This window comes from Pinus tabuliformis, chromosome 6, assembly GCF_031772625.1.
Source record: "Pinus tabuliformis cultivar Carrire ecotype Pingquan chromosome 6, CPIR1, whole genome shotgun sequence".
Lineage (NCBI taxonomy): Eukaryota > Viridiplantae > Streptophyta > Pinopsida > Pinales > Pinaceae > Pinus > Pinus tabuliformis.
Window position 1 is genome coordinate 823006089 of NC_142292.1, and position 18243 is coordinate 823024331.

Genomic DNA, 18243 nt, shown 5'->3' on the forward strand with positions numbered 1-18243 from the left:
CAAGGAAGGGGAAAGGGAAGGCACCCGAATCCAAATCTGGTTCTTCCCATGGTGGGAAGAAGTTTGAAAAATCGAAAGTGGGATGATTTCATTGTCATGAAGTGGTCCATTATGCTACTAATTGTCCACAGAAGAAATCCAAGAAGGGTTCCTCAAAGGGATCAGAAGGTGAGGCACTGGCCTCATAGTTCGAGTTGGATTTCACATTGTTCGCATGCATGGTTTCATCCATGGTGGGAAGTGGTTTGGTTTCTTGACAGTGCAGCTTCTTTCCACATGACTGGTGACAAGAGTTTGTTCAGTACTTTGGAGGAGAAATATCTCCAGATACTCATAGCGATGGGTAATGATGAAAAGTATAGTGTCTCAGGTGTAAGGACGGTTGTTTTTCAGAGGGAGCATGGAGCTCGCATTACGTTGACCGATGTCAAGTATGTACCAAGATTGAAGAGAAATTTGGTGTCGATCACGATGTTGGAAGACAGAGGCTATGATGTAGTCTTCAGTAAGGGAAAGGTTTTCCTTAGACACGTCATCACTAGACAGGTGAAGCAAATTGGTTCATGGGACAAGAACCTGTATTCCCTTGAGGTTTAAAATGCATGCAAAGCCTTGAGGAGCAAGGCAACTAATGGAGACTTGGTGGTTGAGAGGGAGAGTATGTTGGGTCCCTATAATACTAGTGATTACCCCATTACTATTGTAGTTATACCCCTTATTTATATTGTTGTGCCCCTATTACCCCAATATTGTTATTTATGTGCCCCATAGAATCCCTCTATTGTTATTTTTGTGGCTTTATATTATTATTGTTAGGTCAGCTGGATTATATTGTGACTCCTTAGACTCCTATATATAGAAATGAGATTTTGTCATTTGTATCATCCACGAATTGTTCATTTATGTAATGTAAAGGAGGTTGCCCCATCGAAGAGGCTGAATTCTAAGGCGTTGATCTATCTTTTCTATCTTTTCTTGAGCTGGTTTCATAACATTTGGTATCAGAGCTTTGGATTCTAGGGTTTCGCTGCTCCAAACAGGTCATCGTGGCATTTTCGCTATAACTTTTTTTTCTGTGACGTTTCAGAAGTCGCAAAAAAAACCCATTTGAGCTGAACCTTGGGTCCGAATTTTAGAGCTTTTTGTGCGATATTTGCGGAGATATGATCTGAGGAAGTTGGTCTTTTTGTAGACTCCTAATTACATTCAAAACAGGTGACCTGGGGAAAATCGTCACAACTTTCTCTCTGGGGATCGGATTGAAATTTCGTAAGAAGGTACAGAAAGAGGACGGACTGTAGTTTCTTGTGTGTGTGTTTCAGATTCAAAGGTTGAAACAGTGACTCATGGTACGTCATACAAGTTCGCTCTACTGAACCAGTATAAAAGCAAGTCACTGTGGGAGATTTCACATAACTCTTCCTTGGAGAATCCAATTTGGCTCAGACTTGTGGCAATGGAAAGAGGATGCAGAAGGCTACTACAGGTAGCAATTTCAGAACTGGATGATCCGAAATTACAGAGATACATCAGATTCAATATCAGGCTTCTATAAAGTGAAAAAAGGTGTGTTATTTTTTTTTTAAATTTTGTGTAAGCTTGGTTTAACGGAATTCAAAGGGCATAGTAAAGCCTTATTATCAGTAACTGATGCCCCGAGGAAAGAAAATGCAAAAACCTAGTAAGGAACCTGAAATCTCTAGCATGACTCATGAAGAAGAGGAAGAAATGCTACATGATATATCAAAATTACAAGAACAAGTGCAACAAATGTCACGCTCACAAAAGCTAACAGAAGCTAGGATAAGTGGCGTGGAATCTAAGATAAATGGCGTGGAATCTAAGATAAAGGGCATGGAAGCTAAGATGGATGATTCGAACACAAATTTGAAGAGAGACATGGTAGATTTGAAGATAGATTTGAAGACAGACATGGAAGAATTGAAGAAGTTGCTACAAGAAAGGGTTACTAATGGTGAAAAGGTAGTAAAGGAAACTCATGATGAGAACAAAAGAAATGTTAATCATGATTCCATAGACGCTAATGTTGGATCGAAGAATCACCATATTCCAAAAATCGATATGAGGAAGTTTGATGGCAAGGATCCCGCCACATGGATATTACAGATGGAGCAATTCTTCGATCTCAATAATGTGCAAAATGCACAAAAGGTACGTATGGAAAATGTATATTTGGAACCAAATCAGTTTGTATGGTATCAATGGCTTTGCTCTCGTAAACAATTTATCACTTGGGCAATTTTTACGGAAGAATTGATAGCACATTATGAAGATACAAAAAGCAACACTTTTTTTAGCCAATTGATAAGTCTCAAACAAAAGGTTCAGTAATGGAGCACATTGAGGTGTTCCAAAAATTGAACATAAGGGTAAAAGATATTCTAGAGGAGCATAGGATTGATGTGTTCATAGGGTCTTTAAAGGATAATATCCAACATGATGTTCGCCTTTGGGAACCTGATTCATTAGAGAAGGCATTCAGGTTAGCAAGAAAAATGGAAAGCAAAATTATGGCAACCAGGAAGCATACCACTCACAACTATAAAGACGGAAGTGTTGTTGCCCCTAGTCTTCCACAACCTATAAGGTTGACACCACAACAATTGGAAGAAAAAAGAGCAAAAGGGCTTTGTTACAGTTGTGATAGAAAATACACTAAAGGTCATAAGTGTGCTGAGAAGAAATTATTCTACATAGATTGTGAAGAGGAAGAAGAAAAGGAGCAAGAAAGGTCAAAAGAAGAAGATATACTCCAGGAACAAAGCCTAGATGAAGAACAAATAAATCCGACCATATCTTGTAATGCATTGGCAGGAATTACCACTCCTCAAACCATCAAGATAGAAGGACAAATCAAGAAGAAAAAGGTAATAGTGTTGATTGATTCAGGAAGCACCCACAATTTTATTCATTGTAGGGTAGCAAGAGAATTGAATTGCTTCCTATATCCAGCACCAGAGTGTCAAGTGATGATTGCAAATGGAGGAACAATAAATTTCTCTGGAAAGTGCCATAATATCAAGCTATCCATGGGAGAATATGTATTGACTAGCCCAATGCTTTCCATTCCAATGGGAGGTGCTGATGTTGTACTAGGAGTCCAATGGCTACAATCCTTGGGTACAATAACTTTTAATTTTCAAGAAATTTTCATCAAATTTTCTACGGAAGGAAAGGAAGTTGAATTAAGGGGTATTGCAGGGAAACCGGGAAAGATAATCAGCTCTAATGGCATAACAAAGCTTCTAAAAAAGGAGCAAAGAGGTGTAATTGCACAATTATGTTCGCTAGATGTTTCCACATTGGAATCATCTATTTCTCCAGATCTCCAAAAAGGCCTGGACAATCATTCCAAGTTATTTGAGACTCCAAAAGGTCTGCCACCTATGCGTGATCATAATCATGCTATTCATCTGATTCCAGGAAGTGTTCCTCCAAACATCAGGCCGTACAGATATCCCTATGTCCAAAAAAGTGAAATTGAACGTATGGTTGCAGAAATGCTAGAGGCTGGTATAATTCAACCGAGTCAAAGTTCTTTCTCAGCTCCAGTAGTATTGGTGCACAAGAAGGATGGATCATGGCGCATGTGTCTGGATTATAGGGAGCTCAACAAGCTCACTATTAAAGATAAGTTCCCCATTCCCGTTATTGATGAATTACTGGATGAATTGCATGGATCAATTTACTTCACCAAGTTGGATCTTCGTTCAGGATATCATCAAATTAGAATGAAGATTGAAGACATTCCGAAAACGGCATTTAAAACTCATGAGGGTCATTATGAATTTTTGGTCATGCCTTTTGGCCTTACCAATGCACCTTCAACATTTCAAGGTTTGATGAATTCAATTTTCAAACCATTCCTTAGAAAATTTGTGTTAGTATTTTTTGATGATATACTAATCTATAGCAAGTCTTGGAAGGATCATGTTGAACATGTTGATAGGGTGCTACAACTATTGGAGGAGAAACAATTATATGCAAAAAGATCCAAATGTTTCTTTGGAGTCCAGGAGGTGGAATATTTGGGTCATATTGTATCTCATGAAGGAGTTAAGGTAGACCCTAGCAAAATTAAAGCCATTAAGGAATGGAAAATTCCCACATCCATAAAGAATCTGCGAGGATTTCTTGGGTTGACAGGGTATTATCGCAATTTTGTTAAGAATTATGGGAGAATGGCAGCACCTCTAACAACATTATTGAAGAAAGATTCATTTTCATGTACTCCGGAAGCAACAAAGGCCTTTGAACATCTTAAAGAGGCAATGTGCCAAGCACCGGTCTTAGCTACACCGGACTTCACAAAAACTTTTATTGTGGAATGTGATGCTTCAGGAAATGGAATTGGTGTTGTTCTAATGCAAGATGAAAGACCCATTGCTTTTGAAAGTCGTCCAATCAAGGGAAAGTTTTTAAGCAAAGCTATTTATGAGAAAGAAATGTTGGCAATACTCCATGCACTTAAGAAATGGCGACCCTACCTAATGGGAAGACACTTCAAGGTAAAAACGGATCATGATAGCCTTAAATACTTTTTAGAACAAAGATTATCCTCTGAAGAGCAACAAAAGTGGGTCACAAAGATGTTGGGTTATGACTTTGAAATCATCTACAAAAAAGGGAAGCAAAATGTGGTGGCAGATGCACTCTCAAGAAAGGATGAGGATGTGGAAGCATTGTTGTGTGCCATTTCTATTATCCAACCAGATTGGATAAACGAAGCAAGGGAGGAATGGAAGAATGACGAAGAAGTGTGGGCACTTATTACAACAAGATTCCAGTACTTCTGATACATGTAGCTGGCAAAATGATTCGTTATGGTACAAAGAGCACTTATACCTCTGTAAGAATTCCCAGCTAAAACAAAAGATTCTTATGGAATTGCACATTTCTCCCTTAGGAGGGCACTCAGGATTTTTAATAACTTACCACAGGGTTAAGAAGGAATTTTTTTGGGATGGCCTTAAATCAGATATTCAAAAGTTTGTGGCGGAATGTTTGGTTTGCCAGCAAAATAAAGTTGAAACAATTAAGACACCGGGTCTATTACAACCTTTATCCATTCCAAGCCAACGTTGGGAGGAGGTTTCAATGGATTTTATCACAGGTTTACCCAAGTCTGAGGGAAAGAGTGTCATCATGGTGGTAGTTGACAGACTTACCAAGTATGCACACTTTTGTGCATTATCACATCCATTTAAAGCCAGTACAGTTTCTACTGCATTTATGGAAACAGTTCAAAAGCTACATGGAAACCCAAAGATTATTGTAAGTGACAGAGATCCCATTTTCACTGGAAATTTTTGGACATAATTATTTTCTTGTCTTGGTACTCAGTTAGCTCATAGCTCATCTTATCATCCTCAATCTGATGGGCAAACTGAGATAGTAAACAAATGTTTGGAAGGATATCTTTGTTGCTTTGTATCTGATAAACAGACACAATGGGTCAAATGGTTGCCTCTGGCTGAATGGCGGTATAACACTTCCTTCCATACAACAACAAAAATGACCCCATTTATGGCACTTTATGGGTATCAACCACCATCCATCACATCATATTTAAGAGAAAATTCTAAGGTTCAGGCAGTGGAATATCACATCGAACATCAAAAAAAAGTCCTCCAAGTCTTAAAGGATAACCTCGTGTTGGCACAAAATAGAATGAAACAACAGGCAGATCAACATCGCAGTGAAAGAAGTTTTGATGTAGGTGATTGGGTATTCCTACGGCTACAACCATATAAGCAAATGTCCCTAAAGCAAGCTAAGAAGGATAATAAATTATCACCAAAGTATTATGGTCCATACAAGGTGATGCAAAAGATTGGTACTATGGCATACAAATTGGAGCTTCATGCAGCTTCTCGATTGCACCCAGTTTTCCATGTTTCATGTTTAAAGAAGGTTATAGGTGACAAGCTCCCAATTCAAACAATATTGCCAGAACTTGACGACGAAGGAAAAATTATATTGGAAACGGAAGCAGTCACAGAAACAAGAACTCGACAGCTACGAAATTGATCAATTTCAGAATATCTTATCAAGTGGAAGAATTTATCCGCTGAAGATTCCACATGGGAGGATGAGAATTTTATGCAGAAGTATCCAAAACTACTCAAGCGTTGAGGACAACACTTTTTTTGAAGGAGAGGGGCATGTTGGGTCCCTATAATACTAGTGATTACCCCATTACTATTGTAGTTATACCCCTTATTTATATTGTTGTGCCCCTATTACCCCCATATTGTTATTTATGTGCCCCATAGAATCCCTCTATTTTTATTTTTGTGGTTTTATATTATTATTGTTAGGTCGGCTGGATTATATTGTGACTCCTTAGACTCCTATATATAGAAATGAGGTTTTGTCATTTGTATCATCCACGAATTGTTCATTTATGTAATGTAAAGGAGGTTGCCCCCTCGAAGAGGCTGAATTCTAAGGCGTTGATCTATCTTTTCTTGAGCTGGTTTCATAACAGAGTACATTACCTCTCAACATGCAGTGCCAAAAGAAGTCTCAGATGATTGTGGAGGAGCCACGATTGGTGAAGCAACTTCAGGAGGTTTTGGAGCATCCACAACTAGAAAAGCTGATAGGAGATTGAGTAGAGACATCTACTCATGCAGAGACCTCTAATAGGGGGAAATTTCGAGCCAGGTGGGTAGAGGGATCACATGCATCCATACATTCAGGTAGGAGGTGGGGCAATGTGGAGTGATCTTCCTAAGAAGGGTGGAATAGGAGCAAGATCCTTGAGGTACCCAGCCTCTTTGATATGACTTTGCTACAGGAGCCCCGACGAGGAGTAGCAAGACTGGCTGAGTGGGTAGAGACAGATGTGGATGGAGCAACAGAGAGAGCTACAGTGGAAGAGTCTGTTGGGTCCCTATAATAATAGTGATTACCCCATTACTATTGTAGTTATACCCCTTATTTATATTGTTGTGCCCCTATTACCCCCATATTGTTATTTCTGTGCCCCATAGAATCCCTCTATTGTTATTTTTGTGGCTTTATATTATTATTGTTAGGTCGGCTGGATTATATTGTGACTCCTTAGACTCCTATATATAGAAAGGAGGTTTTGTCATTTGTATCATCGAATAATTATTTATTTATGTAATGTAAAGAAGGTTTCCCCCTTGAAGAGGATGAATTCTAAGGCGTTGATCTATCTTTTCTATCTTTTCTTGCTTTCATAACATTTGGTATCAAAGCTTTGGATTCTAGGGTTTTGCTGCTCCAAATAGGTCATCGTGGCACTTTCGCTATAACTTTTTTTCTGTGACGTTTCATAAGTCGCAAAAAAAACCCATTTGAGAAGAAATTGTGTTGAACCTAGGGTCGGCATTTCAGATATTTTCGCGTGATATTTTCGGAGATATGATCTGAGGAAGTTGGTCTTTTTGCAGACTCCTGAATTACATTCAAAACAGGTGACCTGGGGAAAATCGTCATAACTTCTCTCTGGGAATCAGATTGAAATTTCGTACGAAGGTACAGAAAGAGAACGGACTGTAGTTTCTTGTATATCTTTTTTAGAACCAAAGATAGAAAATTGTACACGTGGCACTCCATACAGTCTCACTCTTCTGAAAGGACTATAATCAGGTCATCTTGGGAGATTGTGCATAACTCTTTCTTGGAGAATCCAATTTGGATCAGACTAGTGGCATTGGAAAGAGGACAGAAAGAGCTACTATAGGTCACAAATTCAGAACTAGATGATTGGAAAGTACAGAGATACATCAGAAGCAATATCAAGCTCCTACAAAGTGAAAAAAGGTGTGTAGATTTTTTTAAATTTTTGCTTAAGCTTGGTTTGAAAATTTATTTTGAAGGAATTCAAAGGGCATAGTAGAGAATTATTATCAGTAACTGATGCCTCGAGGAAAGAAAATGCAAACACCTAGTAAGGAACCTGAAAGCTCTAGCATGACTCATGAAGAAGAGGAAGAAATGCTACATGATATATCAAAATTACAAGAACAAGTGCAACAAATGTCACGCTCACAAAAGTTAACAGAAGCTAAGATAAATGGCGTGGAAGCTAAGATGAATGGCATGGAAGCTAAGATGGACAATTTGAAGATAGATTTGAACACAAATTTGAAGACAGACATGGCAGATTTGAAGACAGATTTGACAAATTTTCTACAAGAAATACTTAATAATGGTGAAAAGGTAGTAAAGGAAACTCATGATGAGAACAAAAGAAATGTTAATCATGATTCCATAGATGCTAATGTTGGATCGAAGAATCACCATATTCCAAAAATTGATATGAGGAAGTTTGATGGCAAGGATCCCGCCACATGGATATTACAGATGGAGCAATTATTTGATCTCAATAATGTGCAAAACGCACAAAAGGTATGTATGCCAACTGTATATTTGGAACCAAATCAGTTTGTATGGTATCAATGGCTTTGTTCTCGTAAACAATTTATCACTTGGGCAATTTTTACGGAAGAATTGATAGCACATTATGAGGATACAAAAAGCAACACTTTTTTTAGCCAATTGATAAGTCTCAAACAAAAGGGTTCAATAATGGAGCACATTGAGGAGTTCCAAAAATTGAACATAAGGGTAAAAGATATTCCAGAGGAGCATAGGATGATATGTTCATAGGGTCTTTAAAGGATAATATCCAACATGATGTTCGCCTTTGGGAACCTGATTCATTAGAGAAGGCATTCAGGTTAGCAAGAAAAATGGAAAGCAAAATTATGGCAACTAGGAAGCATACCACTCACAACTATAAAGACGGAAGTGTTGTTGCCCCTAGTCTTCCACAACCTACAAGGTTGACACCACAACAATTGGAAGAAAAAAGAGCAAAAGGGCTTTGTTACAGTTGTGATAGAAAATACACAAAAGGTCATAAGTGTGCTGAGAAGAAATTATTCTACATAGATTGTGAAGAGGAAGAAGAAAAGGAGCAAGAAAGGTCAAAAGAAGAGGATATACTCCAGGAACAAAGCCTAGATGAAGAAAAATAAATCCAACCATATCTTGTAATGCATTGGCGGGAATTACCACTCCTCAAACCATCAAGATAGAAGGACAAATCAAGAAGAAAAAGGTAATAGTGTTGATTGATTCAGGAAGCACCCACAATTTTATTCATTGTAGGGTAGCAAAAGAATTGAATTGCTTCCTATATCCAGCACCAGAGTGTCAAGTGATGATTGCAAATGGAGGAACAATAAATTGCTCTGGAAAGTGCCATAATATCAAGCTATCCATGGGAGAATATGTATTGACTAGCCCAATGCTTTCCATTCCAATGGGAGGTGTTGATGTTGTACTAGGAGTCCAATGGCTACAATCCTTGGGTACAATAGCTTTTAATTTTCAAGAACTTTTCATCAAATTTTCTACAGAAGGAAAGGAAGTTGAATTAAGGGGTATTGTAGGGAAACCAGGAAAGATAATCAGCTCTAATGGCATGACAAAGCTTCTAAAAAAGGAGCAAAGAGGTGTAATTGCACAATTATGTTCGCTAGATGTTTCCACATTGGAATCATCTATTTCTCCAGATCTCCAAAAAGTCCTGGACAATCATTCCAAGGTATTTGAGACTCCCAAAGGTCTCCCACCTATGCGTGATCATGATCATGCTATTCATCTGATTCCAGGAAGTGTTCCTCCAAACATCAGGCCGTACAGATATCCCTATGTCCAAAAAAGTGAAATTGAACGTATGGTTGCAGAAATGCTAGAGGTTGGTATAATTCAACTGAGTCAAAGTTCTTTCTCAGCTCCAGTAGTATTGGTGCACAAGAAGGATGGATCATGGCGCATGTGTTCGGATTATAGGGAGCTCAACAAGCTCACTATTAAAGATAAGTTCCCCATTCCTGTCATTGATGAATTACTGGATGAATTGCATGGATCAATTTACTTCACCAAGTTGGATCTTCGTTCGAGATATCATCAAATCAGAATGAAGATTGAAGACATTCCGAAAACGGCATTTAGAACTCATGAGGGTCATTATGAATTTTTGGTCATGCCTTTTGGCCTTACCAATGCACCTTCAACATTTCAAGGTTTGATGAATTCAATTTTCAAACCATTCCTTAGAAAATTTGTGTTAGTATTTTTTGATGATATACTAATCTACAACAAGTCTTGGAAGGATCATGTTGAACATGTTGACAGGGTGCTACAACTATTGGAGGAGAAACAATTATATGCAAAAAGATCCAAATGTTTCTTTGGAGTCCAGGAGGTGGAATATTTGGGTCATATTGTATCTCATGAAGGAGTTAAGGTAGACCCTAGCAAAATTAAAGCCATTAAGGAATGGAAAATCCCCACATCCATAAAGCATCTGCGAGGATTTCTTGGGTTGACAGGGTATTATCGCAAGTTTGTTAAGAATTATGGGAGAATAGCAGCACCTCTAACAACATTATTGAAGAAAGATTCATTTTCATGGACTCCGGAAGCAACAAAGGCCTTTGAACATCTTAAAGAGGCAATGTGCCAAGCACAGGTCTTAGCTACACCGGACTTCACAAAAACCTTTATTGTGGAATGTGATGCTTCAGGAAATGGAATTGGTGCTGTTCTAATGCAAGATGAAAGACCCATTGCTTTTGAAAGTCGTCCAATCAAGGGAAAGTTTTTAAGCAAAGCTATTTATGAGAAGGAAATGTTGGCAATACTCCATGCACTTAAGAAATGGCGACCCTACCTAATGGGAAGACACTTCAAGGTAAAAACGGATCATGATAGCCTTAAATACTTTTTAGAACAAAGATTATCCTCTGAAGAGCAACAAAAGTGGGTCACAAAGATGTTGGGTTATGACTTTGAAATCATCTACAAAAAAGGGAAGAAAAATGTGGTGGCAGATGCACTCTCAAGAAAGGATGAGGATGTGGAAGCATTGTTGTGTGCCATTTCTATTATCCAACCAGATTGGATAAACAAAGCAAGGGAGGAATGGAAGAATGACAAAGAAGTGTGGGCACTTATTCGAAAGCTACAACAAGATTCCAGTACTTTTGATACATTTAGCTGGCAAAATGATTCGTTATGGTACAAAGATCGCTTATACCTCTGTAAGAATTCCCAGCTAAAACAAAAGATTCTTATGGAATTGCACACTTCTCCCTTAGGAGGGCACTCAGGATTTTTAAAAACTTACCACAAGGTTAAGAAGGAATTTTTTTGGGATGCCTTAAATCAGATATTCAAAAGTTTGTGGCAGAATGTTTGGTTTGCCAACAAACTAAAGTTGAAACAATTAAGACACCGGGTCTATTACAACCTTTATCCATTCCAAGCCAACGTTGGGAGGAGGTTTCAATGGATTTTATCACAGGTTTACCCAAGTCTGAGGGAAAGAGTGTCATCATGGTGGTAGTTGACAGACTTACCAAGTATGCACACTTTTGTGCATTATCACATCCATTTAAAGCCAATACAGTTTCTATTGCATTTATGGAAACAATTCAAAAGCTACATGGAAACCCAAAGATTATTGTAAGTGACAGAGATCCCATTTTCACTGGAAATTTTTGGACAGAATTATTTTCTTGTCTTGGTACTCAGTTAGCTCATAGCTCATCTTATCATCCTCAATCTGATGGGAAAACTGAGATAGTAAACAAATGTTTGGAAGGATATCTTCGTTTCTTTGTATTTGATAAACAGACACAATGGGTCAAATGGTTGCCTCTGGCTGAATGGTGGTATAACACTTCCTTCCATACAACAACAAAAATGACCCCATTTATGGCACTTTATGGGTATCAACCACCATCCATCACATCATATTTAAGAGAAAATTCTAAGGTTCAGGTAGTGGAACATCACATCGAACATCAACAACAAGTCCTCCAACTCTTAAAGGATAACCTCGTGTTGGCACAAAATAGAATGAAACAACAGGCAGATCAACATCGCAGTGAAAGAAGTTTTGATGTAGGTGATTGGGTATTCCTACGGCTACAACCATATAAGAAAATTTCCCTAAAGCAAGCTAAGAAGGATAATAAATTATCACCAAAGTATTATGGTCCGTACAAGGTGTTGCAAAAGATTGGTACTATGGCATACAAATTGGAGCTTCCTGTAGCTTCTCGATTACACCCAGTTTTCCATGTTTCATGTTTAAAGAAGGTTATAGGTGACAAACTCCCAATTCAAAAAATATTGCCAGAACTTGACGAGGAAGGAAAAAATATATTGGAACTGGAAGCAGTCACAGAAACAAGAACTCGACAGCTACGAAATCGATCAATTTCAGAGTATCTTATTAAGTGGAAGAACTTATCCGCTGAAGATTCCACATGGGAGGATGAGAATTTTATGCAGAAGTATCCAGAACTACTCAAGCATTGAGGACAACACTTTTTTGAAGGAGAGGGGCATGTTGGGTCCTTATAATACTAGTGATTACCCCATTACTATTGTAGTTATACCCCTTATTTATATTGTTGTGCCCCTATTACCCCCATATTGTTATTTCTGTGCCCCATAGAATCCCTCTATTGTTATTTTTGTGGCTTTATATTATTATTGTTAGGTCGGCTGGATTATATTGTGACTGCTTAGACTCCTATATATAGAAAGGAGGTTTTGTCATTTGTATCATCGAATAATTGTTCATTTTTGTAATGTAAAGGAGGTTGCCCCCTCGAAGAGGCTGAATTCTAAGGCGTTGATCTATCTTTTCTATCTTTTCTTGAGCTGGTTTCATAACAGAGTCCTTGGACTATGTAGAGCTAGCAGGCTGCAACAATGCGAGAGGCACAGGGGTGTTACACTAGTGCAGGGTGACACAGAGAGGTGTGCAATGGTGCGAGATGCATGGAGTGTTATGGCAGCTTAGTGGTCAGAGGGGGGGCACTTGTCAGTAGTAGGTAGAGCTTCAGCATCAGAGTATGTTTCTAGCCCAACATAGAGGTCATTTGGGAGTTTTTTTGTTTCTAGAGTTGCTGGAGCAACCACACTTGGGAGAAGTGTTTCATGCTGAAAACATTCCAAAGGTACAAGATTGGGTTTGATTTAAATGCCTTTCTTGTTGAGGAGGAGTGTTGAAAATAACAACAAAAAATGGTAAAAATAGAAGTGCTAAAAATAGCACTGCTATAAATAGCAGTTTGGGTACAAGTGCTGGATTGAGCAATAGGGAATGAAAAATGGAAGTGATAAAAATAACATTGCTATTTTTAGAAGTCCAGGATAGATTTGTATTTTAATTAGTCCCTAGACTAAAATAGGAAGTAAAATTCAAATTTGAACTGAACAGTTGTTTGAAAATAAATTAATTAATTCACCATGAGTTCATTAGTTGTGAAAAATCAAACATGAAGTCTATTTGAGGACATGCGACAGTTTCTCTATTAATTGAAGAATTTATCCATCAGTTAAAGAGATAAGGATGATTTGTAATTAGTTGGCTCGGTTAACTGAGTCAAGTCCAGTTAGATTGATTTAAATAATTTGTTTAAATTAACGTGAGTTCAATTAGTTAATGCATGCTTGCATATAACTGTTGCACTTTAGATAACTGAATTTTCTCTCATGAATAACTCATGTATGTCAGTTCAGACAGACCTAGTTGAGATCAGAGGAGGGACAATGCACTATCAGTTGGATGGATTTTTCCTATAAAGGAAGATCATCCATGGAGAAGGATTTATCTCCTTGAGGATTGCGTAGTTAGATGAGAGGTTAGTGAGTGTGTGAAGATGCCAATTCACACAAGTGGTTGCACTAGACCCCAAGGAAAATTGCGCAAATAAATAGGAGGCTTGGAGAGCAGAGGAGAAGGTTTGAGAGAGGCCTTTGACTGTCTATGAGCAGTAGAGGGATTGCAGAGAGAGCAAGATAGCTTGTGAGTTGATTCTTTTTGTAATTCGAACTATATTTCCACTTGTATGATAATACAGAGTTGGGCTTTTAGGCTGAGGCTTTCCCCGGGTTATTTCTTCTGTGTTATGTGTGATTGCTTCTCATTCTCAATTATATGTGTTCTCATTGATCATGTTCAAATTGATTAAGCTTCCACAAAGTGTTGTATGAATAGATCTTGTATTGTGCTTTAGTATATTGCATAATTTGTTGATCTACATTGGGAATTTCTAAAGAAACCATGGGCTCAAGTAATTTGGAACCCAAATTAAGAATGTAACAGGAAGTTGGATATTTCAATGACCTGGATGCTATTTTTCATAACTAATCAGCCCCATGGTTTAAACCACCAATCATGTGTTATGACCAAATTCTAGGAGAACGGTCGAAATAATTATTCCAAAGGATCTGTAATTCAAGTCCCTTTTTAGTAAGGTCACTTTTAAACAGTTAGATTCTCAAATCGCAAACCTTTTAGCTCCATAACCTAAACCATCGAGCACCCACAACCATGTGTTATGACCTCAACCTTCATACTAAAATGCCACATTCTAAAGGCTAATGCATTGTTATCCATCTTAGTACCTCGGTACTCCGGTACCCCTTTCCTATCAACTAATGGAGTGTTTACATTATTTCCATGATATGTAATTGATGGCATATTTTCTATCATATCAAATATTGGACATGATCATGTAGTGTTATTCATATTGGTACCCGAGTGCACCAGTACCCAATATCAACCCACCTTTTCCACATCATATCTATGTCACATTTCATGATCTGCTTCTACCACTCATCATCCATAAATTGTCTAGCTAGCCATCCAAAATGGCCAAAAATAAATGTCACTTATCATCCATGTCATGCCACATCATATATTTGACTTGTCATATCTATGCCTCATCATACTAGATATCGATGTAACTTCTATACAATATAATCTGCAGTTCCTCGTACCTCGTCATGGGAGCCACCATTGTTGTGTCATACCGGATCTATGACACATCATACTAGGATGATCAATCAATAAAGCATATTGTGTGTGATATTATTAACCTTGACAAACCCATTGGGTGTTTTCTAATCACATTTTAATCATATTTTAACAATAATTAGTTGTTAACTAGATATTTTGTAAACAATAGTACCATCCAATTCATGTTATAACTTTAAAAAAACACCCGCTACCCATTATACATTCTAAGGGTGGTTATCCCTTAGGCACTTTATCTTAGTGCTTCATGACTAGAGGATGCCACTAGGTCCCAACCATATTAGATGTCAGGATTCTATGATCCTATACTTTGTGAGATAGCCAATACTTCGAGATTAGCTAGAAAGATGCTTATTGATGACTAAATCTATGTCTCTTTAAGGTTGTCTATTACTTATTTTCACTCTCCTCTGATCCTTTTCTCTTAGCTGCAAATTTTCTTTTTGACCTTCTAATTGCCCCCCTCCTAACTTTGACATCAACGAAAACAAAATACTCAACAATCTCCCCCTTTTCCATTGATGGAAAAACCTCACATATAAGCACTACTACCAATGTAAAATATCTCCAATAATCTATAATTTATCCCCTTTGACATCAATGGAAAGAAGCTATACTAGCTAAAAATGAGACTCACCTTTACCTATCTTCTATGGTAATTTTTTTTTTATTGAAGCACTTTTTATCAACAGTTATTGTGAAACTCCACTCAGCTGTCTGAGAGTCTTCATGCTTCAAACTTTCCATGTCTTCCTTCAAATCAAAACATAAGAAGGGAAAATGTTACATAGTAAGATAGTTATATACAACCATCACATGGGGAGCCTAGTTGCAGATAAAGGAAAAGTGAGCAAATCAATGGAAGCAATTTTTTTATGTTAATATCTCATGGGGAGAAATTGTAACTAGAATTAGATGCAATTAATTTCCATCCATAACGATGGAGAATATGTAGACTTGAATAGAGGTAGTAGATAGACAGAGTAGTTGTCACTGAGAAAATTTGTAAATAGAGAAAGTGTCAATCTACCATGCCAAAATTTTTCAACATTTCCTTTAGATACTTTATTTGGGAAATGAATATACCTTTGTCTTATTGTGCAATTTGCAGTCCTAAGAAAAATGGTAATTTTCCTAGCATGGACATCTCAAATTATTCCTTAATCTTAGTTGCAAAATTTTGGCTCAACCAATGTACATCACTTCAAAAAATTATGTCATCCACTATTGGACACCTAATCCAGTGAGGATTATGGTGTGGAATATGAACAATGATTGGAGTCCAAGAGACCAATTGGTATATGGAAACCAAGGTTCATTAGACATTGTATAAAAATGTATATCATTTTGAACGATAGACCTTCAAGAAATATCTAAATTTTGTCTTCATGTGTGTTTAACATAGTATCAAATCAAGTCATTAGATTTTCTTCTTTACCTGCCTGCTAGTGTTGCTTTTGTTGCTCTGTTAGTATTCTCCTATCAAACCTTTCTGCTCAATAGCAAATCACGTGTACCTATTGCAGCTATTTTATGGAGCGCCAACAACCTATCGCATATCTATCTACAAACCTATTTTCGTGAAGGTTTATGGTCAAAGAAACACTCTCAGTCATTGCAGAAGTGCAACTCTACCATTCTGGATGCTACTCTGCCCATTCTTATCTAGTCTAACATGATTTGTCCACGGCTTGCATCGTGTGGGTAATGCGTCAACGTTCCCTTCACCATGAGTTACTCCTCTTTGCCTTTGCTTTGAAATACCCCTATGTTTGTCGGGCGTCCTTCATATTCTTCATGGACTGTAACGCTCAGCTCTCCAAATCCTTAGCCTCTCTTACCTACAACGCCCACAATCTTCTTGTTGTAACGTATGTCCTGTCGGTTGTGCACCGAAAATCTGTCACCAGGGAATTTATTCCTACCTACGGCCTGTCATAGTCGTACGAACTATAATTCTCCGTTTTGTTTTCCCAATTGTGTGGTCTTTGTTTCTTTTTATCCCTCAACTGGAGCTTTATTCCTACCTACGGCCTGTCATAGTCGTACGAACTATAATTCTCCGTTTTGTTTTCCCAATTGTGTGGTCTTTGTTTCTTTTTATCCCTCAACTGGGTGCTCCTTACACAACCTTGACATCCTCCTCTTCCCTAACCATTGAAACGTATATCAGGCCAATGATATCAGTTACCATTGCCGTCCTATTCTCCATTGAAGCATTTGCAACCTGTCCCAGTAAGTTTTCATCTCTAAAAGTGAGCTTGTATGATCGAATTTGGCCTACAAGTTGGTCCCTATCATTAACACGAAGGGAAAGCTCATTTCCGAGTCGTTTGTAATATTTGAGAAAGTTTGGCATTGTATTGAATCTTGGAGCCGTTTATTGAATCTCCTTCTATCTTGACTAAAAGCGCAGCTTTGCATCGCTCACTAATCTCATCGTTCTTCACTTTTGAACGCTCAAGACAGAGATGGTGTCGTGGTGGTTTAAAATTTGGTTTTCATGGATTATTACAGAGGAAAATTAAAGGAGTGTATGATGCATTGAATTTGTATGCTTCCTTCCTTGTGTGTCAGATAGTTTTGGGAACTGTACATATGTTCTACACCATTTATATATAGAGACATCTAAATTCTCAACCTGTACCATAATGTATTAAATGTTGGAAAAATCACTGTACCTTTATGGAATCCGTAATTTTTATCTGGGGATTTATGGAATCCGTAATTTTAACCTGGGGATCCTAGTTAGTGGTTTGCAACGTTACACCAAAACTCACAGGTATTGGTAAACATTACAAACCAATAATTAGGATCCCCAAGGTGGAAATTACGGATTCTATAAAGGTATGTTCTTATAAATTTTGATGAAGAGATATTCAAATAATAGGTGAAACTTTAACGTATAATATAACTTTAATCTATCTGGAAGCATTTGATGTACAATATGCATATTTCACCCTCCACACATTGAGATTGGAATCATGTTTGTTATATGCCTCTACATTGTAATATGCATTATTTTCATATACGATGGTTTAGTATATATGTGTTGGTTCATATGCAATGAATTACATTTGCGTAGTGAGTGTGTTAGTGTGAGCACTTAGTGTGTTGAATCAATGAATCATTTGTTGCGTTGAAATCGATACTTGTGTTATATGTTGCACTGTTACTCTAGTGACTTGGTTTATTTTTCACATTTTTTTGTTGGTAGGTTGCTATTCATCTTATAGTTGCATATATTTATGAGTGGGAGCTATTTATCATTTTATTGTTTATAGCTGCATTTGTAGTTGAATCCAACAACATTTTTTTTGCTTTAATTGTTGTAA